The following is a 26,105-nucleotide window of genomic DNA, read 5'->3' as shown; positions in this document are numbered from 1 at the left end:
AATCTCGGCTCACTGCAAACTCCACCTCCCGAGTTCACGCCATTCTCCTGCTTCAGCCTCCCGAGTAGCTGGGACTACAGGCACCCGCCACCACGCCCAGCTAATTTTTGGTATTTTTAGTAGAGACGGGGTTTCACCGTGTTAGCCAGGATGGTCTTGATCTCCTGACCTCGTGATCCACCCGCGTCGGCCTCCCAAAGTGCTGGGATTACAGGCATGAGCCACCGCACCTGGCCTAGGTCTGTTCTTTAGACAGATATTTTGAACTCACTCATCAGAAAATATTGATAGATGAGGGCCGGGCGCGGTAGCTCACGCTTGTAATCCCAGCACTTTGGGAGGCCGAGGCGGGCGGATCACGAGGTCAGGAGATCGAGACCACGGTGAAACCCCGTCTCTACTAAAAATACAAAAAATTAGCCGGGCGTGGTGGCGGGCCCCTGTAGTCCCAGCTACTTGGAGAGGCTGAGGCAGGAGAATGGCGTGAACCCAGGAGGCGGAGCCTGCAGTGAGCCGAGATTGAGCCACTGCACTCCAGCCTGGGTGAAAAAGCGAGACTCCGTCTCAAAAAAAAAAAAAAAAAAAAAAAAAAAGAAAATATTGATAGATGAGACATACATCACAAAAATCCTTGTAGTTGCAATAAACAACTTGCCAATATATGCAAACTATTTTCCCCTCTATTCTCTTGAATTAAGGGAGTATTTAAGGAAGGATTGATTCTCCTATGAAGCAACCATTTGGGTAGATGGCTGGGTGAATCAATTAGCCACATCATTGTTCTAAATACTCAGCTTTAACATTCTTGGCCATGTCCAGTTCATTCTCTGACCACAAAAGTTCAGCTTGGTTCTTTGCCTGAATTTTCTTCTATGTAAAGTCAGACTTTCTGTATCATGCCAATTTTTTGCATTGGGTTTTTTTTTTTTTTTTTTTTTTGAGACAGAGTCTCGCTTTATTGCCCAGGCTGGAGTGCAGTGGCACCATCTCAGCTCACTGCAACCTCTGCCTCCCGGGCTCAAGCAATTCTCCTGCCTCAGCCTCCCGCATAGCTGGGATTACAGGCATCTACCACCACGCCTGGCTATTTTTTTGTACATATATACATATATTCTTTGAAATGGAGTTTCACTCTTGTTGCCCAGGCTGGAGTACAGTGGTGCAATCTCAGCTCAGTGCAACCTCTGCCTCCCAGGTTCAAGTGGTTCTTCTGCCTCAGCCTCCCAAGTAGCTGGGATTACAGGCACCTGCCACCACACCCGGCTAATTTTGTGTGTGTGTGTGTGTGTGTGTATTTTTAGTAGTGACAGGGGTTTCACTACGTTGACCAGGCTAGTCTTGAACTCTTGACCTCAAAGTGATCCACCCACCTCAGCCTCCAAAAGTGCTGGGATTACAGGCATGAGCCATCGTCCCCAGCCTGCCTTTTTTTTTTTTTTAAAGGTGCTTGGTCATGTAAACAGATCATGCCAACTTAAAAAAAATCTGTATGCTTTCAGCCAAGCATGGTGGCTCACGCCTGTAATCCCAGCACTTTGGGAGGCTGAGGTGGGAAGATCTTTTGAGCTCAGGAGTTCAAGACTCTCCTGAGCAACATAGTGAGACCCCATCTCTACTAAAAATGTCAAAAATTAGGTTGGTGTGGTGGTGCACATTGGTAGTCTCAGCTACTTGGGAGGCTGAGGCAGGAGGATCACTTGAGCCCAGTAGTCTGAGGCTGCAGTGAGCTGTGTTTGTACCACTGCACTCCAGCCTGGGTGACAGAGCAAGACCCTGTCTCAAAAGAAATTTAAAAAATTGGCCGGGCGTGGTGGCTCACCCATGTAATCTCAGCACTGGGAGGCCAAGGTGGGTGGATCACTTGAGGTCAGGAATTCGTGACCAGCCTAGCCAACATGGTGAAACCCCGTCTCTATTAAAAATGCAAAAAAATTAGCCGCTCATGGTGATGGGTGTCTGTAATCCCAGCTGCTCGGGAGGCTGAGGCATGAGAATCACTTGAACCTGGGAGGCAGAGGTTGCGCTGAGCCGAGATTGCGCCATTGCACTCCAGCCTGGGCAACAGAGCGAGACTCCATCTCAAAAACAAAACAAAAAACATATAAAACAAAAGAAATTTAAAAAAATCTATATGCTTATATATTTGTGTGGGAAGGAGAATAATTCTAAATAATAAATGAACATAAATCATTAGTATATATGTTTCTTCCAATCCTTTCTTCCTTCCTTGGTGCTGACAGAAGTATTCCCTCTCCCTCATAGTGCTAACTTTTCTGCTTGTCTCTGGTATTAGGCAGGCAAGCTTTGGTGTTTTGCAGTCATATGACCTGGGCTCAAATCCTACCTCTGCCATTGACTAGCAGTGTGATCTTGGGCGAATGACTTAGCTTCTCTGAGCCTCGGTTTCCTCCTCTGTAAACTGGGAATAACATATTCTTATGGAAAATGTCTGGCCCAGAGAAGCTAATTACAATAGTATTATGCTGGCGTCATACTCCAGTTGACTTTTTTTTTTTTTTTTTTGAGATAGCATCTTGCTCTGTCACCCAGTCTGGAGTCCAGTGCCCAGCTAATTTTTCTTTTTTTTTTTTTTTGTATTTTTAGTAGATGGGGTTTTGCCATGTTGGCCAGGCTGGTCTTGAACTCCTAGCCTCAAGTGATCAGCCCACCTCGGCCTCCCAAAGTGCTGGAATTATAGGTGTGAGCCACTGCTCATGGCCTCCAGCTGAGTTTTTGAAGCCCTATTCCTCCCTCTCCTGCCAGCTCTAAAACTGCTGCCTTTACCTTAGAGGAAGGAAGAAGGAAGAGAAGGAGAAGGAGGAGAAGGAGGGGAAGGGGAAGGGGAAGGGGAAGGGGAAGGAGGAGGAGAAGCAGGAGGAGAAGAAGAAGGAGGAGGAGGAGGAGAAGAAGGAGGAGGAGGAGGAGGAGGAGGAGAAGGAGAAGAGAAGAAGAAGAAGAAGAAGAAGAAGAAGAAGAAGAAGAAGAAGAAGAAGAAGAAGAAGAAGAAGAAGAAGAAATAGCAGTAGTACAGCTTTTCTGACCTTTAGAAAGAAACATATACCTCACTTCACTCTGTTATTCTTTCTGGCGAATGTCTTACTTTTCTCTTTCATTGCAAAGTCAGTGTTCTCAGATTGCATGTGGTTTACTGCCTCACTGTTCTTTCTCCCTTTTCTTCTCTGCCGTGAGTCACCTGCTGTGACACTTTAGTGACCCTTAAGATACTTCAGTAAAGACCAGTGGATTGGCAAATCTAGCAAATCCCTTTTTTTTTTTTTCTGAGACAGAGTCTCACTCTGTTGCCCAGTCTGGAGTGCAGTGGCGTGATCTTGGCTCACTGCAACCTCTGCCTCCCAGGTTCAAGCAATTCTCCCTGCCTCAGCTTCCTAAATAGCTGGGATTATAGATGCCTGCCACCATGCCCAGCTAATTTTTGTATTTTTTAGTAGAGATAGGGTTTCATCATGTTGGCCAGGCTGGTCTTGAACTCCTGACCTCAGGTGATCGCCTGCCTTGGGCTCCCAAAGCTCTGGGATTATAGGTGTGAGCCACCGCGCCCAGCCAACTCTTTCTTTTCTTTTTTTATTTGAGATAGGGTCTCACTTTGTCGCCCAGGCAGGAGTGCAGTGGCACGATTATGGTTCACTGCAGCCTTCACCTGCTGGGCTCAAGCAATCCTCCCACCTCAGCCTCTCAAATAGCTGGGACTACAGGCGTGTGTCACAATGCCCAGCTAATTTTTTATTGAGACTGGGTTTCTCCATGTTGCCCAGGCTGGTCTTGAACTCCTGGGCTCCAGCAATCCACCTGCCTTGACCTCCCAAAGTGCTTGGATTACAGGCGTGAGCCACAATGGCCAGCCTCCCCTGTCTCTATTCTTCCGGATTTCACCACTGTGACATTCTGTACTCACCACTTCCCCCACCTTTTTTTTTTTTTTTAATGCTTTTCTCCTGTAGCTCCCATGACCACCAGAAGTTACCCAACCAGGCAGATCAGTATCCCTTATCAGCTCACCAGTCCTGAATAGTCCCTGACACTTGCATCTTCCTAGATCCCCTCTTTGAGACAGTGTGTTACAACTTTTCCTTTTTCCTCACCCCTCCCCCTTTGGTGACATTCCTTCCCACTTGCCTGCGGTTACTTCAGAGTCAGCACCTGCACCCACACTTGACTCCTCCCCTCCGGCTCACAAGCGGAAGTATCTTCTTAGCTAAAGCCAGCCCCTCTGCGTTTGCTCTCGATCTCTCCCCTCCCACCATTTGGCCCCCCTTAGGGGACAGAACAGATCATGAGTGATGCACCTTCAGCCTCTCCTGCTTTACTTTAAAATCTTGTCATCCTTTAAAATTCTTCCTTGCCCTCACTCCCCCCTCCGCATAGTTACTGCCCTCTCTCTCCTCCCTCATTTCTGCCATCAAGCCCAAGCTCTCATGAAAAATTCATTTAATCTTCACAGCAGCCCATGAGGATGGTGTCAGTATTGTCCCTATAAAACAGAAGTGGAGTACAGTTGCTTTATTAAACAAGGTCACCTGGCAGGGGTTTGAAGCCAGAGAACTGGGCTTAAGGTCTGTGCCTTGACCACTATGTCATACCATAATGCATGCCTCATACTGGATGGCGTCTGTTCCCAGCACTCAGCTCAGTGCCTTGCACATACATAATAGGGGATTAATAAATACGTCTGACTGAATAAATACATGCTGCAGGTTCTTATTCTTTCACTCTTAGAATGACTCACTAGGCCGGGCGCGGTGGCTCACGCCTGTAATCCCAGTACTTTGGGAGGCTGAGGCGGGCGGATCACGAGGTCAGGGGATCGAGACCTTCCTGGCCAACATGGTGAAACCCTGTTTCTACTAAAAATACAAAAATTAGCTGGGTGTGGCGGCACGTGCCTGTAATCCCAGCTACTCGGGAGGCTGAGGCATGAGAATCGCTTGAACCCGAGAAGCAGAGGTTGTAGTGAGCTGAGATCATGCCACTGCACTCTAGCCTGGCGACAGAGCAAGACTCTGTCTTAAAAAAAAAAAAAAAAAGACTCACTAATCCAGGGATTCTCGAAAAATGTAGGGGCTTAGGTTTATAGCTACTTTTCTGAACGAAGCCACAGTTCTCATGAGTTTGTCATAGGAGTCTGTGTCCATAACAACTTGATAACTTTTTTTTTTTTTTGAGACAGGGTCTCACTCGGTCAACCTCCTGGGCTCAAAGGAGTCTCCCAAGTAGCTGGGACTACAGCTGTGCGCCACTACACCTGGCTAATTTTTTTTTTTTTTTTTTGTAGAGATGGGGTTTTGCCATGTTGCCCAAGCTGGTCTTGAACTCCTGGCCTCAAGTGATCTGCCTGTTTTGGTTTCCCAAAGTGCTAGGACTACAGGTGTGGGCCACTGCGTTCGGCCACAACTGCTTGATTCATTCATTTTTCTGTCTCCAGTTTCATTTTCCCCCTTCTCCTCCGCCTTACATCCTGTACAATGCCAGTAGATGACTAGATTGTCAATGTCTCATTTTAATTCTGTTGCTGGCAAAAACATAAGAATAGGCCAGGTGGCACGGTGGCTCATGCCTGTAATCCCAGCACTTTGGTAGGCTGAGGCGGGCAGATCACCTGCAGTCAGGAGTTCAAGACTAGCCTGACCAAACATGGTGAAACCCTATCTCTACTAAAAATACAAACATTAGCCAGGTGCGGTTGCATGCACTTGTAATCCTAGCTGGTAGGAAGGCTCGGGTGGGAGGATCACTTGAGGCTGGGAGGCAGAGGTTTCAGTGGGCCGAAATCACATCACTGCACTCCAGCCTGGGCAACAGAGTGAGACTCTGTCTAAAACAAACAAACAAACAAACAAAAAATCTATATATGAATAATTCATATATATATGAATAAATAATTTCCTCTACCTAAAAAGTCTTGAATGCCCTCACCCCACTGCCTCCAAGATAAAAATCAAACACTCTGGCCCAATAGCCAAGGCTTTCAGTAATCAAAGCCCAACACACTTTACCAGTACTCCCATTTTTCTCCTGCTTGAATTCTCTGCCCCAGGCAAACCAGTCTTCTAACTTCAAAGCCTATGTTCTAACTCGTCTTTCAGCAGTTCATGCAACAATAATGTATTTCATTCCTGATCTGAACCAGGCATTATGCTAGGGGTGGGAATACACAGATGAATACAACACAGTCTTTACCCTTGAGAGACTATCAATCTAATTTGGGAGAGAGATGGGGAAAAAACAAAAATCTAAAAACATGGAATGACAATTTGTCCATGGGAGTTATTCTCGCCTGGAGATGGGGTGGAGCTGAGAGTAAAGGAGACTTTTCTTTCTATGTTCAACATGTCTGCACTCTTTACTTGTTTCTTTTATAACATGCATGCATTACTTTTGTATCCAGGGGAAAAAAAATCACATTACATGAAAATATGATTAATTCAATTCTGAACATTTGAGTTCAAAGAAAAAGCCCATAACTGTCAAAAAACATAGTAAAATTAAGGAAGAAAGGACAATGAACCAATAGAAAAAAAGTGGACAAAAGCTATGAATAGACATTTCTCAGAATATGAAACATTTATGGTCAATAAACATATAAAGATATTAGTTCAACTTCATTAATCATCAGAGAGGTACAAGTCAAAACCACAGTAAGATTCCATTTGATGTCTATTTGAGTGGCAAAAATGAAGAAATCTGAAAATAGCTTGCATCGGAGAGGACGTGGATCAAGAGAATCTCATATACAATGTTGTTAGAAGTGTAAATTGGGCCGGGCGCGGTGGCTCACGCCTGTAATCCCAGCACTTTGGGAGGCCGAGACGGGCGGATCACGAGGTCAGGAGATCGAGACCACGGTGAAACCCCGTCTCTACTAAAAAATACAAAAAATTAGCCGGGCGTGGTGGCGGGCGCCTGTAGTCCCAGCTACTCGGAGAGGCTGAGGCAGGAGAATGGCGTGAACCCGGGAGGCGGAGCTTGCAGTGAGCCGAGATCGAGCCACTGCACTCCAGCCTGGGCGACAGAGCGATACTCCGTCTCAAAAAAAAAAAAAAAGAAGTGTAAATTGGTTTAAAAAAATCAAACCAGAATAAACAAAACCCCAAAACCACTTTGGTAAACAACTGGAAATTATCTTATAAAGCTGAACATTCACAATAGAATTGTGACCACCAATTCTATTTCTATGTAAATACGAAAAAGAAATTCTTGCACTTGAGCACCGTTGGGTTTTACATGAAAGTTCTTGGTAGCACTTTTGCAATAACAGAAATCTGCAACAACCCAATGCTCAATATCGGGAAATTGGGTGTTTGGGTTCCCCAAAGGCAGAGCCTGAGACAAGGACTTGGGTGCAGGTTGTGTATTTGGGAATTGATGATGTGTGTGGAGGACAGCAGGTCTAACGGAGAGGAACGAGTGAGGTAGGGTAGGAGGGAAAGCCAGCGCAGGGGGCGTGATTGATTTTTGGAGACCTCTGAAAAGTGTATAAAATGCCTCCCAGAATTGTCCATCTGAAGGATAGGAGACTGGGGCATTTATTCCTTGGCTCATACCTGCCACTGGTTGAAGGTTGTGTTAATTCTCTTTACTTTCAGGCTACGCCTGTGAGAGGGCTGAGTAGGCTCTTATGGCTTTGAAAATGCCCTGAAACAGAAATTGGAGAGGCCCAAGACCTGGCACTTGCAGCGGAAATTGTAAGTGAAGGTTCCCATGAAACTGGCCACCATATATTCAGGGCTAAGAGGCCAAGGAGAAGAATACAGGCCACGAAGAGTTTCTGTTGCATGGGAAAAATGAAAGTTAGTATAGTCACACATTAGAATTGTCTATAGCAGCCGCGAGAAATAAATGCAACTATATGCATCAAGCCTGAGATGAATTTTAACAATATAACACAACAAGTGAAAAAGAAATCCCAGGATATTACATAGGAAATGACACTGTTTTAGTAAAGAAAACAAGAACTAAAATTAACGATATATGTTTTGGGAACATGTATGCATGTATCTGTGTGTGTGTGTGTGTGTGTGTGTGTGTGTGTGTGTGTGTTTATGTATACAAATATCTATGAGTTACTGTACCCACTGGTTTTTTAGTTTTCAAAAATTTATATATATGTGTGTGTATGTATATATACACACATGTATACAAATACTGCTGGAAGGCAATGGTGTGCTCACAGCCCTTTTAATTTTTTTTTTTTAAGAGATGGAGGGGGTCACACTATGTTGCCCAGGCTGGACTTGAACTCTTGGTCTCAAGTGATTCTCCTGTCTCAGCTTTCCAAGTAACTGAGATTATAGGCATATGCCACTGTGTCCATTTTAATTTTTTTTTTTTTTTTTGAGACAGAGTCTAGCTCTGTCACCCAGGCTAGAGTGCAGTGGCGCGATCTCGGCTCATGGCAACCTCTATATCTCCTGGGTTCAAGCAGTTCTCCTGCCTCAGCCTCCCATAAAGCTGGGATTACAGGTGTGCACCACCATGCCCAGCTAATTTTTGCATTTTTAGTAAAGATCACATTGGCCAGGCTGGTTTCAAACTCCTGACCTCAGGTGATCCACCTGCCTGGGCCTCCCAAAGTGCTAGGATTACAGGCATGAGCCACTGTGCCTAGTCCCCATTTTACAATTTTTTATTTTTATTTATTTTATTTTATATTTTTTGAGATGGAGTTTCTCTCTTGTTGCCCAGGCTGAAGTGCAATGGCACGATCTCGGCTCACCACAACCTCTGCCTCCCGGGCTCAAGCGATTCTCCTGCCTCAGCCTGTAATACCAAGTAGCTGGTATTACAGGTATGTTCCACCACACCCGGCTAATTTTGTATTTTTAGTAGAGATGGGGTTTCTCCATGTTGGTCAGGCTGGTCTCAAACTCCTGACTTAAGGTGATCCACCCGCCTCGGCCTCCCAAAGAGCTGGGATTACAGGTGTGAGCCACTGCACCTGGCCTATTTTACAATTTTTAATAAATTTTTAAAATAAAAGTATTTTTGCTGGGCACAGTAAGCTCACACCTATAATCCCAGCACTTTGAGAGGCCAAGGCAGGAGCACTGTTTGAGGCCAGGAATTTCAGACCAGCCTGGGCAACACAGAGAGAACTGTCTCTAAAAAAATAAAATTTTAAATGAATAAATTTAAAGACAAACAAACAAGAATTAGCTGTGCATGGTGGTGCAAGCGTGTGGTTCCAGCTACTCAGGAGACTGAGGTGGGAGGATCACCTGAGCCTGGGAGGTTGAGGCTGCAGTAAGCCATGATTGCACCATTGCACTCCAGCCTGGGTGACAGAGAAAGACATTGTCTCTAAATACATAAATACACACATACACACACACACGTGTATATATATATATATATATATTAAGAACAAGAAAATGATAAACACAAGATTAGGCACTGGGTAGGGGGATATGTATAAGTAGTCAATTCAGCCACTGCAGCCTTGAACTCCTGGGCTCAAGCAATCCTCCTGTTTCACCTTCCCAAGGACCACAGGCATGTGCCCCTGTGCCTAGGTTTTTTGTTTGTTTGTTTGTTTTTTGTAGAGACAGGGTCTCTATGTTGCCCAGGCTGGTCTCAAACTGCTGGCCACCAGCAATCCTCCTGCCTCGGTGTCCTAAAGTGCAGAGATTACAGGCATTAGCCACCGTGCTTGGGCCAAGGAGGTTAATTTTGTTCCCTCCTAAATCGCCAGGGCCTAACAGTTCCTGGCACATGATAGGCACCAAATATTTATTTGTTTAATGCATGTAGTTTAGCTAGGAAGAAGAAATACAGGCTAAGAGCCAATTGTGGAAGAATTTTTAATGCTCCAGTTCAACTTAACTCAGACATATGTCCTCTTAATTTCTTCCCTAGCTCAGACTCCAGCTCAGTGTTTAACCAAACAATAAAATGGTCTCATTTCTGGCCCATTTCTGGCCCTCATCCTCATCAGTTACTCTTTTCTGCCCCTTCCACCTGTCTTACTTGCCCTCTTGCTACCTTAGCTTTTTATCTCTAGAAGCCTTGGTTTTCCAAGTTCCTTTAAGGCCCTTGGCTACATGCTTTGGCAGTTTCCACACTGTCAGATGATCACACACCTGCTAGGTATTCTTGCCTTTGCTCCTACCGATCCACCCTTCACCCTTTTGCACTCTGCTCTTTACCTCCAGAGGTGGACTTTGAAAGTAGCATCATCTGGGCTCCTTGCTTGTAGGCTTCCTGCTGGCTCAGCCAGTGGGAGGTACTGAAGGAGACCTGAGAGAAAGAAGAGAGGTAGGGCTCTTCTTTCCTCCAAGCTCCTGTTGGCTGTTCTTCTCCCACAGCTACACAAGGACTGGTAACTGTTCCATCTCTTTGCCCCTTCAGGCCAGTGGTTGATAATGGCTTCCCAGTAGATGCTAGACCTGGGGTGCTTCACTGTCCCTTTTTGGTTTCCCTCAACCCTGCTTACATTTCTGTACACTGTCCCTTTATTAACTCTCCTCGGATACACATTTTGAGCAGTTCATCTGTTCCCTGCTGATCTTAGTTGATACAAAAGCAAAAGTATAAAATAGTATCTTTTTAAGAAAATTGAAATGATTCACAAAACTCACCCCTTTAAAGCATACAATTTACTGGTTCTTAGCATGTGCCAGCAAATTGTATCTTTTTTCATTTCATATGTAATCAAATGTTTCTCTCATGTCAATAAGTTATATGTTTCATATCACCAGTTACTTAACCATTCATAATGTTTCTAAATTTTCACTATCATTCAGTAAGTACTATGGTAAATATTGTTGTGTGTGTGGCCGTTTTCTTTTGGGGAGTAGTATTTCTCTTTTTTTTTGAGGCGGAATCTCTCTCTGTCACCCGGGCTGGAGTGCAGTGGCATGATCTCAGCTACTGCAACCTCTGCCTCACAGAATCAAGTGATTCTCCTGCCTCAGCCTCCCTAGTAGCTTGGATTACAGACCTGTGCCACCATGCCCGGCTAACTTTTGTATTTTTTTTTTTTTTTTTGGTAGAAACAGGGTTTCACCATGTTGGCCAGGCTGGTCTTGAACTCCTGACCTCAGGTGATCCATCTGCCTCAGCCTCCTAAAGTGCTGGGATTATAGGCATGAGCCACCGCGCCCAGCCTCAAATTGCTTTAAAGGATAGCAATTTACCCTGCCGCGGTTTTCTCTTGACTGTACCAATTGCATTATCTCTTTAGCATTGAAAGTACATAAGGTATGTATACTTTGCTAATGTAGTAAGTAGTCTTAACATTTGAACTTCTTTGATAGCCATACCAATTCTAAGCCATTTAAAGCTTTTTTAGCTAAATGGGACTGGAGGGTCAGTGATTTTGAGGGCGTGGGGTGGAGAGAAGGTTAGAAGGATTTGCTGTCCAACTTACTTCCTTCTTTTTTTCCAGACTCTTCACCTTGTTTATACATCAGTTTCCTCCTCTTCATTAAGCTATGCTTCTTCAGGGCCTAGCATAGTGTCTGGCACTGTCCAGAATATCAATAAATATTTATGAAATGGATAAATGATGGAAAAAGTTATGAAATATGCACAGAGTTGGTCATCCTAGTGTATGAGCATTAACTGTGCATTAAGTGCCCTCCTTCTAATGGACTCTCCGGAATCAACACTTTCCATTCCCTTCTAATAAATATATTGCTAATGCTCAAGGGCAGATAAATGCTTTGGACTACTGGGTTACTTTCTGGAATACCTACATACTCATTCCTGCCAGTTGAGCTACATGCCTAATAACAGTCTGCTGTGTTTGGTCCTAAACCTGTTTATGGTAGCTATATGCCAGAGTTTAATAAACTGATGAATTATCCATCAGTTTATTAAAATTACATAAATAGATGAAACATAAGCAAGAAAAGAGCTGTCTCTATGACATGTCAGTTACATGCTTTGAAAATATTAGCTAAAGACCAGTTGAAATTACTACTAAACCAGATGTGAGCAAGAGAACTACAAAAGGTTTTTTTTTTAAAGCCTCTACTTATACTGCTTTGTAAGAAGTTTTAAGTACACAGTCAACTTGGAAGCCAGGTTATATATACATATATGTATTTGTAATTAGCCAAGGGTGGTGGTGCATGCCTGTAGTCCCAGCTACTCGGGAGGCTGAGGTGGGAAGATCATTTGTACCCAGGAGGTTGAGGCTGCAGTGAGTCATTGTCACACCACTGTACTCTAACACTCTAGCCTAGGTGACTGTCAAAAAAAAAAAAAAAAAGGGAAAGGAAAGCATAGAAAATGCATCGTGGATATGATTGATGTAAGAAAGGCAGCTCAAGAACAATAATCAAAAAAGGTTTGGTCCTAGGTCTAAAGATTGGCAAGGCAAGTGGGTGTTCTTTATAGTTTTGAAGTTAAAATGAAATATTAGGGTATATATTTGCCATTTGTTGTTATTCACTGCTTAAATATTCTTTTCCAATTAAAGAATGAACTGTTGGGCCAGGTCTAATTTGTTTGGGCATCAGGGGTCGGGAAGGGGATGTAAATCCTTATCCTTATCCTCTAAATCCTTTTGTATCCATAGAAGGGCAGGTAGGAGTGAAGTTGTTCTGATTCTTCCAGCAGAGACTTACCTAATTGCTGAATTCAGACCTGCCTGATCTAAGAGAAGGTGCAATTTTCTCTAATTAGACATGGTTAATATTGTTAGGCTTCTGCAAAGGGGAGAATGGAGGTTTAGGGAAAATAATTTTTTTTTTAATTTTTTCCTTTTTATGGAGACAGGGTCTTGCTATGTTGCCCAGGGTGGTCTTTAACTCCTGGGTTCAAGCAATCCTCCCACCTCTGCCTCCGTAAGTGCTGGAATTACAGGTGTGAGCAACCATGCCTGGCTGGAAATAATTTTAATTCAGGGAAAAATATTAAAAAGCTTATTGGCCACCATCTAAGCCACATTCTTCAGTTCAGTTTTATTGGTAATAAAGTTGATATTTTCACCTTTCCATTGCTTCCAAACTTACAAGGAAGAGATTAAACTTATTGCCCTTATAATACTCCAACAGTATTAGTTAAGATGGCCTCAATGTATTGTCACAACTAAGATAACAGCTACAATCAAGACATTATTTTTCCTTTCATTTTAGTCCACGATTCTATTCATTCAAATAAAAAATTGTCTCTGGTCTACCTTGTTTGAAGTTCAATCTGTATCTTGAGCTGGACAACGAAGAAAATGTTTATAGTCCCTGAGAAATATTGATATTAGGAAATATATACTGAGAAGGGAAGAGAAACCCAAACATGGGTCCTGTCAATCCTTCCATCCCACCCCTCCACAGCATCTTAGAAAAGTCTTGTCTGTCCTGTTGATTTCTGGGACATGTAAACATGGCAAGCCTAAGGGTGCAGGCTATCTGGCTATAGTTGAGCCTCTTTTCAATGTCCTTTGTGACCCAGTACTGGGTTATGGAAATTATTCTTTGATCATTTGTTCTTGCTCTGAAACTCTGCTGAATGGTGAATAGAAATTGTAGTAATTAATAGCCAGAGAAGCAAGGCCCAATTTTCAGTCTGTAAACAGCTGTAATGCAAAGACTGCTGCCCCTAACTCATTGCTCTGAGTCAATTAGATGTCCAAATATTAGGACTGATGGGTTGAGACCTAAAACCTCATTGAGTAAGAAGTTACAGGACAATTTATTTGCAAATTTATTACCTGCACTGTTCAAGCCTCAGTGGTTCTTCCTAACATGCAAAGGACACGGGGTTCAGCTTGGCATTCAGGACCATTTTTGATATAGTCATTATTTTTCCTTTTATTTTAGTCCATGAAACCCCATTTCCTACCTTACCTTTCCACATTGATTCCCCTACTTTTCTTCTACACCAGTCCTGTGCGCTCCAGCCAAATGGATTTCTTGGTGCTCCCCTCTGAACACTCCATCTATTTCCCATTCTGGGAAATTTAAGAATTTTAAAGGACAGTGACCCCAGCTGCCCTAAGGATGATTGTGGAGGGTAATCCAGGCAGCTGATCCATGGAAGCATGCATGCCTCCCTACCTCAAAATATTTCAATCTTTATGCACTCTTTAAATCTTGTAGGAAGAGGTGGACTTCTCTGACTTTTTGCTCTCCCCTTTCCCCCTTCCCCCTTCCCCCTTCTCATCTACTTTTCCTTTTCTGGTTTCTTGCACTATCAATTATCCTACATCTTATCTGCCATTCTGCCCTCTCAGCTCCTTTATTTAAGGTCTCCCCACTCAAGTTAGGAAAAAAAAAAAATCACCTGCCAGGCGTGGTGGCTCATGCCTGTCATTCCAGCACTTTGGGAGGCTAAGGCAGGTGGATCACCTTAGGTCAGGTGTTCGAGACCAGCCTGGCCAACATGGCGAACCCCCATCTCTACTAAAAATACAAAAATTAGGGCCGGGCGCGGTGGCTCATGCATGTAATCCCAGCACTTTCGGAGGCCGAGGCGGGCGGATGACCTGAGTTCAGGAGTTTTGAGACCAGCCTGACCAACATGTTGAAACCTCATTTCTACTAAAAATACAAAATTAGTCGGGCATGGTGGCGCATGCCTGTAATCCCAGCTACTCGGGAGGCTGAAGCAGGAGAATCGGTTGAACCTAGGAGGCAGATGTTGCAGTGAGCCTAGATTGTGCCATTGCACTGCAGCCTGGGCAACAAGAGCGAAACTCTCAAAAAAAAAAAAACAAAAAAACAAAAAACCCAGGCACGGTGGCGTGCGCCTGTAATTCCAGCTACTTCGGAGGCTGAGGCTGGATTATCACTGGAACCCTGGAGGTAGAGGTTGCAGTGAGCCGAGACCGCGCCATTGCACTATAGCCTGGGCTGCAAGAGCGAAACTCCGTCTCAAGAGAAAAAAAAAAAAAAGAATCAACTTTTCCCTTTACTCTTTTACAGAGGGAGGGTCTCGCTATGTTGCCCAGGCTGAACTCAAACTTCTCGGCTTAAGGGATGCTTTTGCCTCAGCTTCCACAGTAGGACCCAACTTTCTCCTTTACTCTTGGTACTTCTTGAGCTCCAGGCCTACTTTTCTCTCTCCCACTGCCAAACATTTGAAATCATCACCCTTTATTAACTTCATTGCTTCAGTGGCTAACATACCCTTTAGCCAAGCTCTTCAAGTCAGTTCTGTGCCTGGTGCACAGCAGGCCCCGGCTGCATGTTCCAGCCCTCTTGCAAATTTGCATCTCCTTCCTGGAGAAGGAATTTCTCCATGGTTAGCAGTGTGTGCTCACTGCCAGTCACCAGGGCCTCATCTCCGTGTTCCCACACCCTGACCTTGCTGCCGCCCTAAAGCTGCGGACCCAGTTTCCAGGTACGCCGGGTTTTTTGGAAGGTCCTGCCGGTCACACTCCCAGCCTTCTGCCAGACTCTCTGAGTGCTCACCCTGCAGTCATCGCTTCCCCAGTAACCCTGAGAGATCTCCCAGTCTACCTCTTCGAGGCACCCGTTGCCAGTCCTCCATCTCTGTTTGCCGCGCGTCCCTCGGTTACCCCAGAGGCAACATGTCAGAGTGCCACGCACCTCCAACTTGAGCGAATGTCCTTGTAGCCAGCTATGACCAAACATTTAGGGCGCACCTGAGCGCCAGGCCCACGCCACCCCTGCTTCCTTTCACTTAACAGCCTCGACTAGGTCCTTTATAAGCCAGGTCTCAGTGAAGAGGACGCAGTCCCGGGTCCTGGGCGCTCTTTGCCGGGCGAGACAGCTGCGCAGGCAGATCCTGTTCCTCTAGTGGGCGGCCTCGGCTCCTGCCCCGAGGCGCGTCAGAGGACAAGAAGCCTAGGTCGCAGGGAGCGGCTGCCTGCCCGACCGCACAGGGTGCCTAGGAAGGGTGGCGGGGACTGGAGCCCGGCGGAGGCCGGCCGGGGTCGGGGGTCCAGTCCTGAGCGGCGCCGTCCCCGCCCCGCCCCGTCCCGTCCCGTCCCGTCCCTTCCCGTGCCGCCCCGCCCTACCCGCCGCCGCCGTCGTCGTCGCCGTCGCCGGGCCTGCGCCGCGCAGCCCGCCTCGGGCGGGAGGCGGGAGGCCGGGAGGCCGGGCCCAGGCCGGGGCAGCCCCTCCACCGCACCGTCCTGGGCCGGTGCCCAGGTCCGAGTCGCCTTCCGCCTGCCCCCCCCCAATCCCCCGCCGCGGCAGCCCCAGCCAGGTCCCGCCGCCAGGCCGGCTCCCGCCCCCGCTCCGCCCCCGGAGCCGCAGCCCCGCCCGCCACCGCCGTCGCCATGTTGTGGCTCCCGCAGCCGGCGCTGGGGACGCGCGCGGCCGAGACTCGGGCCTGCAGTCGCCGCCGCCGCCGCCAGGTAAGCGCCCTCCGCGGGCCGGGCCAAGCGGGGCCTGCGGGCCGGGGCAGCCCCAGCCTGGGCCCAGGAGGATCGGAGTCGGGACTGAGTCCGAGCCCGAGCAGCGGCCCGGCCCTGCAGCCTGGCGGACCCTGCCCGCCGCCAGAGGCGGCAGCCACTTCCCCCGACCGCCGCCTGGCGGGCCCGGGCCGCCACCCCACCCCGCCCCCGGCCGTCGGGCGCCGGCCCCTTCCGCCGCTGCGACCGCCGCTCCTCGGCAGGCAGGGCACGCTGCTGTCCTCCGCGCTGGGCGGGACGTGCGGCAGCCCTCGGCGACAGCCGGCGGCCCCCCGCCCGGGCACGGATAACGGTGCCACTTTCTCCCTCTGGAACGGCCTGTCAGCCCGACCGTCCCCGCCGCCCGAAGAGCTGTCGCCGTCACGGGGCAGACACTTCGGGGAACGACCCTCTTTGGCGCCCCTCAGTCCTCCCCTCCCTTGAGCCCAAGTTCTGACCCTGAGGAAGGTTTTTCCCGGAGCAGACAGGTATTCCTAGAGCTCCAGAGTTGGGGTCCTCAGGCGTGACCAGGCCTGTGGATCAGGGTGAAAATTGTCTCTCTGCAAGGGCTCTTCCTGCCAACGAGGGGGTTGGCGGGAGGCTCAGTGTGACCTGAGGGAGGACAGGAGAGCGTCTGCTGGACAGATGGCCTCCTGGCCTTGGATCAGCGTTTGTGAGGGGGAGGGGTCCGTATGACCTTAGGTATGCCTGCTCCTGAGTACTGCAGGATTATTGAAGCTGTTTAGGGATTTTAAACCATTTTTTGAGTAGGCCAAAGGTGGCATTAAAGGTCCTGGATTGGAATAAGTCTACAGGCCCACCCAGGGAAGCATGTTTGGTATCCAGGACTAGTCTAGAATAGGACTGGCAGTAGAAGAATGGGACTTGGAGAGTAAGATGGTGTTTGGCTTATGGTTTGCCCACTGGAGTTCAGCCCTGTGCTCATGGAGGGCCTGTAGGGTGCTTCTGTCGCGGGTGCAGTGTGATGCACAGTATGGCAGAGTGTGGAGGATGTGGACAGACAGATTCCTGGCCTGGTGGATGCTTGGTGGTATTTCAGTAGTCTGTTTCCTCAACCTCACTGTTACATTACACAGTGAAAGAGGCAGAAGTGTGGTGCTAGTGTGTCCATTTTGATCATTTTCCAATTTTTCAACTAGTTGTGGCTTTGATTCATTAAATAAATTTTTACTGAGCACTTACTATGTGCCAGGCACTGAGCTAGGTGTTGGGAGTACAGTGGTAAGCCAGAAACATACCACGTTTTAGTTCTTAGCCATTGGGAAAGTCTAATAATTAATAGTCGTGGCCAGGCACGGTGGCTCGCGCCTGTAATCCCAGCACTTTGGGAGGCCGAGGCGGGTGGATCGCCTGAGGTCAGGAGTTCGAGACCAGTCTGACAAACATGGTGAAACCCCGTCTCTACTAAAAAAATATAAAATGAGCCGGGCGTGGTGGCGCATGCCTGTAATCCCAGCTACTTGGGAGGCTGAGGCACGATAATTGCTTGAACCCGGGAGGCGGAGGTTGCAGTGACCTGAGATCATGCCGTTGCACTCTAGCTTGGGCTACAGAGTGAGATTCCATCTCAAAATAAATAAATAGTCGTGGAAATTTATTCAACAACAAATATTTGTCAACAAATATGTGTTAGGCATTGTTCTAGATGCAGTGAACAAAGAAAGCAAAAATGATTGCCCTTGTGGTACTTTCATGGGAGTGGGGGAGAAGACAATAAATAAAATATATAACAAAAATATAGTCTGTTAAAAAGTGTGAAATGCTAAGAAGAAAAAGGAAGCAGGGAAGGAGAATCTGAGGTATCAGGGGTGGTAGTTGAATTTATATTATTAGGGTGGCCTGGGAAGGCTTCCTAAGGAGGTGTCTTTCAAGTAAAACTTTGAAGGAAGTGGTAAACTAATAATTCAAACTATAGTGAGTATAAGAAGAGAAAGCTGAAGAGAGGGGTAAGAGACTGATTTGAGTTGGGGGCTCAGGGAAGACTTCCCTGGGGAAGTGCTGTTTAGGCCAAGATCTGAAGGAGGGTTAAGAGTTAACCATGTGTGGAGCTGACTGTAGCAAGGAGGAAGTGAAAGAGGCCTGTGGAGCTGAAGGGGGAAAGGGAGAGGGGAGATTAGTCTGGAGACTAGGGCCAAATTAGAGCAATGGGGCCTTGGGGGCAGAATGCCTCCCTCCTTAGTTTGGTTTCTATCTCCAGTGTAATTGGGAACCTTTGAAGGGTTTAAGGGAATGACATGATATTTACATTTTAAAAGGTCTCTAGCCCCTGTGCAGGGAATGGACTTTTGAGATAAGCAGGTAAGGCAAGGCTTTCTGGGTTTAGTGGCTTAACTACCTGATCTGTTTGGAAAGCCTCAAGCAGTCTGGGGGAGATCCTTTGCCTCTGTGAGTCTGCTTCATCCAGCTTTTAGGAAGGGAAGGCAAAAATGAATTAACATTTATGGAGTACCTGCCACGTGGGAGAACCATTTTTAAAGACTTCTGCATACATTATTGTATTTAACTTAGTCCTCTCTAACACCCTAAGAGAAAGAGGTTATCATACCCATTTTACAAAGAAATAAATGCAGAAGGGATAGATGACTTATTCAAAGCCACATTTGTAACATAGCCTGGATTCAAAGCACGCCTGCCTGAATTCAGAGCCCGCTGGCTCTGGAACCAGACCACTGAAGTTCGCATTTTGCTCCTGTCACTTGCTAACCAAATGATCTTGAGTTATTTAGCCTCTCTTGTGCCTCAGTTTCCTCATTTTAAGTGCAGATAAAACTCCCTCATACAGTTGTTGTACAGATTAAGTCATGTAAACAGTGGAGCACTGGGTTCAAATATTAGTTGCTTTTATTATTATTTTAAAAATTTTTATTACTTCTTTTTTTTTTTTTTTAAACTAGAGACAAGCTGGATGCGGTGGCTCACGTCTGTAATCCCAGCACTTTGGGACACTGAGGCAGGTGGATCTGGATCACCTAAGGTCAGGAGTTCGAGGCCAGCCTGGCCAACATGGCGAAACCCCATCTCTACTAAAAATATAAAAATTAGCTGGGCATGGTGGCACGCGCCTGTAGTCCCAGCTACTTGGGAAGCTGAGGCAGGAGAATTGCTTTAACCTGGGAGGCGAAGGTTGCAGTGAGCTGAGATTGAGCCACTGCACTTTAGCCTGGGTGACAGAGCGAGACTCCATCTCAAAAAACAAACAAACGAAAACAACAACAAAAAAACTAGAGACAGTGTCTCACTATGCTGCTCAGGCTGGCCTTGAACTCCTGGCCTCAAGTGATCCTCCCGCCTCCACCTCCCAAAGTGCTGGGATTGCAGACATGAGCCACCAGTCAGGCCTTCGGTTTTATTATTTAAGTGTTTGAAATATCCATGTTGCATCTCAGTCATATTGTGATCATTTTGAATGAGATTAAATGTACAGATAATTTATTTCTTGAATTTTGTGTGACATTGTTTCCTCTCATCTTCTCTTAATAACTTAATGCCATGTTCCATATGATCAATCATTCAACATCAAGCTCTCATTTCATACTTGACACTGTATAAGAACTTGTGGGATACATAGTGAGTTTCTTCCTGGAGCTCAGAGTATCCAATGGAGCTCAGATATTTTAAAGGATGAGTTACAGTGTACTTAAGTTCTCTAGCACAGTTGCGGTTAAAGAGCTATTTGAAACAGTAAGAATGAAATCCCTGGGTAAATAGGAAAGGCTTCGGGGAGGAGGTGACTTTTGAACTAGGCTTTGGAGGAAGAATAGGAGTTTTACAGGCAAGTAAGATTGAGCAAAGAACATTCTAGGTAGATAGAATCATAGGTATGAAAGCATGGAGCCATGGTAGCCCTCAGTGTTTGGGGATGAGGCTGGAAAGCTAAGTTGGGGCTGTGAAAGGCAGGTCAAGGAGTTTGGATTTTATTCTGTAAGCCATGGGGAGCTACCAGAGAGTCTTAGATACATCACATACATCCCATGATAGGCATTGCAGTTAGAGAGTGGAGATAGATGTTATTGTGGGGCAGCTTTATTTGGGGGCATCACTGTGCTTCAGGATCTGGTTTCTGCTTCGTAGACCAGAAATTTAGTTTTGTAGGGTGCTCAGAGCTGATTGGATCCAGAGAGACTGACTCACTAACCAAACTTGGAAGAGACTCCTGAATAAACTTAGGATATTAACTGACCATGAGAAATGAAACTGCAGAGTGACAGATGTTTCTGTCCTCTGGCCATTGCTCCTCACTTTCTGGCCAGGGCTGGGACATACTAACAAACACTTGCTCCTCAATTCCTGTTTGTTTTTCTCAGGCTCCATGAAAACGAACCCTTTCTATTAACATAATCTTTCCTCAAGCACTATTCAGTGTAGTCAACAATGATTATTAATTAATAGAATGAATGATTCTGTATTGTTTATGTGGGATCCTGTATTTGTGAAACTTAAGGAATGGGAGGAATAATAGAAATAAAATATCAGAAAGGAGCGTTCCATAGAATTAGGTTAATGGAGAAGGTATGCAGATTCTAAGTAGTGTGGGTAAATTTGTGGCTAGCGGTGGTTGTGGGCAGATGCATTGGAAGTTGTTTTGGGAACAGAGGTCTGTGAACTCTTGGAGGAGGTAGAGGGCTTTTGGCTGCATGTGAAGGAGACACTGGTTTAGGATCTTTATCTTCCCACACTGGAGACAGAAAAGAAAATAATTCCCACCCTCAACTCAGCCAGATCATGGTAAGCTTTAATTTAATTTAATTTAATTTAATTTAATTTGTTATTTTATTTTTGAGATGGAATCTCACTGTGTTGCCCAGGCTGGAGTTCAGTGGTGCCATCTTGACTCCCTGCAACCTCCACCTCCCGGGTTCCAGCGATTCTCCTGCCTCAGCCTCCTGAGTAGCTGGGATTACAGGCGTGTACCACCACACCCGGCTAATTTTTGTATTTTTAGTAGAGATGGGGTTTCACCACGTTGGCCAGCCTGGTCTTGAACTCATGACCTCAAATGATCTGCCTGCCTTGGCCTCCTAAATTGCTGGGATTACAGGCATGAGCCCCCATGCCTGGCTTTATTCCTATCTTTACATGTAAGTTTGTTTAAACTTTTCTTTTCTTAAAAAATAGGAACATCCTGAATAGGAGTGTTCTGAATGTTGATGTCCCTGAGGTAGAGCAATTGCATGTACCCAAAATCTGTGTGTTTTCATTTGTGGGCATCTGGTCCAGCGGCCTCCCTTCGCTTGCTCCAAGGGTGTAGGATGTGTTATCCATTAGCTAATTACTTTTGGGAAATGTTTTCAGAGGATCAGAGTGCTACTTCAGCCAACCATTTGCTTTTGTTTAACAGCAGGGGAATTGTGTGTGTGTGTGTTTGTTGAAATGACACATTTAATCCTTTTTATGGCTCAAAGAAAAGTTAATGAATACCTTTCGAGTTTGGTGCCACGACAGTCATTCCTCAAAGCTGTCAGCACTTATGGGCTGTCCCCTGGTCACTGTGTGACTTTGGTTAAGTTCCTTACCTTTTCCATTTCAGATTCTGAAAGTGTTATATCAAGAGGTAATAATGGGCAGCTGGGCACGGTGGCTCATGCTTGTAATCCCAGCAGTACTTTGGGAGGCTGAGGTGGGTGGATCACTTGAGGTCAGGAGTTCGAGACCAGCCTGACCAACAGGGTGAAATCCCATCTCTACTAAAAATACAAAAATAAGCCGATTGTGGTGGCACACGCCTGTAGTCCCAGCTACTTGGGAGGCTGAGGCAGGAGAATTGCTTGAGCCCAGGAGGCTGATGTTGCAGTGAGCCAAGATTGTGCCACTGCACTCCAGCCTAGGTGACAGAGCTAGATTCCATTAAAAAAAAAAAAGGTGATGATAGTGGGGCCCGGCATGGTGGTTTACACCTGTAATCTCAGCACTTTGGGAGGCTGAGGTGGGAGAATTGCTTGATCCCAGGAGTTCGAGACTAGCCTGGGCAACGTTGAAAGACCCCGTCTCTTAAAAAAAAAAAAAAATAAAAGGAGGTAACGGTGGCTCCCTTTCTCTCATCAACACACTCTGGGGGATGAAAAGGATGATAATGTCTATGTGTGTGATAGATTGTAGAACGACTGCCGCTGTGTTGAGTGAAGAAAAGGAGTATGTCTGCTGAACAGATTAACTTCTGGTCTCCAATCAGTATGTGTGGTGGGGTAGGGGGACTGCATGACTTTAACTTTTTATTTTTGAGAGGTCTAGGATTATTGCAATCCCCTGAGTTTTTGTTTTGTTTTGTTTTGTTTTGTTTTGTTTTGTTTTAAGGCAGAGTGTCACTCTGTTGCCCAGGCTGGAATGCAGTGGTGCGATCTCAGCTCACTGCAACCTCCGCCTCCCAGGTTCAAGTGATCTCAGCCTCCGGAGTAGCTGGGACTATAGGCGCCCATCACCACACCCAGCTAATTTATTTATTTATTTATTTATTTATTTGTTTGTTTATTTATTTATTTATTTGGTATTTTTAGTAGAGATGGGATTTCACCATGTTGGCCAAGCTGGTCTCAAACTGTTAACTTCAAGTGATCCTCCTGCCTCTGCCTCCCAAAGTGCTGGGATTACAGGCGTGAGTCACTGCACCTGGCTGAGATTTGAAAACTTTAAAAAAGTTTTTTAAAATTTTTTTATTTTTTTAAGAGATGAGGTCTCTATATTGCCTAGGCTAGCCTCAAACTCCTGGGCTCAAGCAATCCTCCTGCCTAAGCCTCTTGAGTAGCTGGGACTATAGACATGTACCACTGTACCCAGCCTGAAACTTTTTTGAGTAGTCCAGAGGTGGCATTAAGGGTCCTCCTCCATAAAAATAAATCCACAGGCTCATCCAGAGAACATGAGACCTACATCCCAGGTCTAACTCAGAATAGACTTGCTTCTCTATAAAGACAGAGTTTACAGTAAGATCTTACCTCTGAGTGGAGGGATTGGGGTGGTTTTTACTTTATTTTTTATATTTTCTTCCTATCATTTGAATTTTATACGGACACATATATTATCTTTACAAAAACGAACAAACATGCTATAAACCTAATTTCATTTTGGAGACAAAGATTGAATGCCCTAAAGCAAAAACTCAAAAACTGCCTAGAACTATGTCCCTGTAGAGATGTATGATGTTGGAGTTGGCCTCCTCTGTCACTCTCAGGGTAAGATGCTTTTGTTAGATATGCATTCAAACAGGTGGATTAGGCTAGCACCTCTGATTGGGATAGTACCTGAATTCAGAGAGGCAGGGCTGCGCCCATCTGGGAGGAGCTGATGAGTAGAGTGTGACTTGGCTTCTAGCTCCATTAGTTGGTTGCTTTCTTTAGGGGTGTTTCTAAAGAAATCATTCCTTTTCTGGTGTGGCTCTGGGCTGCCTCCTATGGACCACTGGGCTCAGTCTCTCACACATCAACATGGGGATTCTAGAGGCCTTGATGTTACAACCTGGGGATCAAGGGACTGTTAAGAGAGAGAGTTCCCATGTGTAACCCTCACATGCATTCCTGGGATTTCTCCTCATTTAGGGGTTTAGCTCATACTAGGGGCAAGGTGGAGGGCTGCTCCTTATAGCTAGTCTTTGGATACAGGAACATTTTACCCACATTGCCCTTGGTAAACTAGAGCCAATGTGAGCCAGCGGAGTGGACTCTGGTTCCGCTTTTATTCCCCTGGTTTGCTGTAGTTTAGAACATTCTACTTTTTTGTCAGTTCAGTTCCTGAAATTGAGGGTATTCCTTTACAAGCCAAAGGGCAGAGTGAGACTACACAGAGAGGTTTTGAAGGTAGGTGTCCACTGTAACTGCAAGCTATCTCAGGGACGTTGTAGGGCCTGATGACGCATTTGAGGCAAAGCTTTGGCATTTTCAGAAAAGGGGGCCCAGGGGTGGGCACTGAGCAGTTCAGATTTTTGGGCTTGGCCCAGCCAAAGCTCTAGTCTGTGTGGCTGGGCTGCTATCTGCCTTTGTGCTGTTATTTTCCCCAGACTTGAACTTAACTGGCTGAGGTTATAAAAACTATCACCATTTAATACTTTATTAAGGCTATAAATCTTTAGGCCCTTAAAAATATTAGATTTTTTTTTAAGAGATAGGAGTCTTGCTACATTGCCCTGGCTGGATTTGAAATCCTAGGCTCAAATGATCCTCCCTTTAAATTTTTTTTTTTTTTTTGCTGGGCACAGTGGCTCACTCTTGTAATCCCAGCACTTTGGGAGGCCGAGGTGGGTGGATCACTTGAGGTCAGGAGTTCGAGACCAGCCTGGCCAACATGGTGAAACCCTGTCTCTACTAAAAATACAAAAATGCAGCTAGCCATGGTGGTGCGCACCTGTAGTCCCAGCTACTCGGGAGGCTGAGGTGGGAGAATCGCTTGAACCTGGGAGGTGGAGGTTGCAGTGAGTCGAGATCATGCCATTGTACTCTGGCATGGGTGACAGAGTGAGACTGTCTCAATTAAAAAAAAAAATTATTTTTGTAGTGATGATGGGGTCTTGCTATATTGACCAAGCCAGTCTCGAACTCCTGGCTTCAAATAATCCTTCCACCTTAGCTTCCCAAAGTGCTGGGATTACAGGCATGAGCCACAGCATCTGGCCCTCACCTTCCCAAGTAGCTGGGACTACAGGTGTACCACTGTCCCTGGTCGTTATTCTTTTTTTTTTTTTGAGAGATAGTGTCCAGCACTGTCACCCAGGCTGGAGTTGGAATGCAGTGGTGCAATCGTAGCTCATTACAGTCTTGACCTCCTGGGCTCAAACAATCCTTACACCTCAGCCTCCAGAGTGGAAACTACAGGCATGGGCCACAATGCCTGGTTAATTAGTTTTATTTATTTGTTTTGTAGAGACAGGGTCTCGCTGTGTTGACCAGGCTGGTCTCAAACTCCTGGCTTGAAGTGATCCTTCCACTTTGGCCTCCCAAAATGTGGGATTACAGGTGTGAGTCACTGTGCCTGGCTGTCATTAATCTTTTTTTTTTTTTTTGAGATAGAGTCTCACTCTGTTGCCCAGGCTGGAGTGCAGTGGCATGATCTCAACTCACTGCAACCTTTGCCTCCCAGGTTCAAGCAGTTCTCCTGCCTCAGCCTCCCAAGTAGCTGGGACTACAGGTACACGCTGCCACGTCTGGCTATTATTTTTGTATTTTAGTAGAGATGGGGTTTCACCATGTTGCCCAGGCTGGTCTCAAACTCCTGAGTTCAGGCAATCCGCCCACCTCGGCCTCCCAAACTGCTAGGATTACAGGTGTGAGCCACTGTACCCAGCCATTAATCCTTTAAAAAAAATTTTTTTTGAGACTGTCTCACTCTGTTGTCTAGACTGTAGTGCAGTGGCATGATCATGGCTCACTGCAGCTTTGACCAACCAGGCTTAGGTGATCCTCCCACCTCAGCCACCCAAGTAGCTGGGACTACAGGCGTGCGCTACTTTTTTGTATTTTTTTGTAGATATGGGGTTTTGCCATGTTGCCCAGGCTGGTCTTGAACTCCTGAGCTAGGCGATCTGCCCCTCTTGGCATCCCAAAATGCTGGGCTTACAGGTGAGAGCTATGGCGCCTGGCCTATTATTCTTAATTAGCATGTTTACTTGTATTTAAAGTCTTGGGGAGGCCAGGTAAGGTGGCTCACACCTGTAATCCCAGCACTTTTGGGGGCTGAGGTGGGTGGATTGCTTGAGCCCAGGAGTTTGAGACTAGCCTAGACAAAATAGCAAAACCCCACCTCTACTGAAAATACAAAAAAAAAAAAAAAAAAAAAAAAAAAA

The 26,105-nt window shown here is 46.1% G+C and overlaps 1 protein-coding gene across 3 annotated transcripts in view; it reads left to right on the top strand.

Annotated features, from left to right (window-relative positions):
* The first annotated feature begins 15,946 nt into the window (after positions 1–15,946).
* The window catches only part of ZNF592 (zinc finger protein 592), a 57,007-nt gene continuing 46,848 nt past the window's right edge, over positions 15,947–26,105 (top strand). For 2 of the 3 annotated variants that reach the window (XM_030814951.1, XM_030814949.1), the window contains exon 1: positions 15,947–16,282. The gene's annotated coding sequence lies outside the window, so the exon portion shown is untranslated. Of the gene's footprint in view, positions 16,283–19,269; positions 19,314–26,105 lie in introns of those variants that run through there. The other variant, XM_030814950.1, reaches the window with a different exon arrangement.

The sequence above is a fragment of the Nomascus leucogenys genome, chromosome 6 (assembly GCF_006542625.1).
Source record: "Nomascus leucogenys isolate Asia chromosome 6, Asia_NLE_v1, whole genome shotgun sequence".
Classification (NCBI taxonomy): Eukaryota; Metazoa; Chordata; class Mammalia; order Primates; family Hylobatidae; genus Nomascus; species Nomascus leucogenys.
Note: the sequence above shows the minus strand (reverse complement) of the source record. Positions and strands in the feature narration are given on the sequence as shown.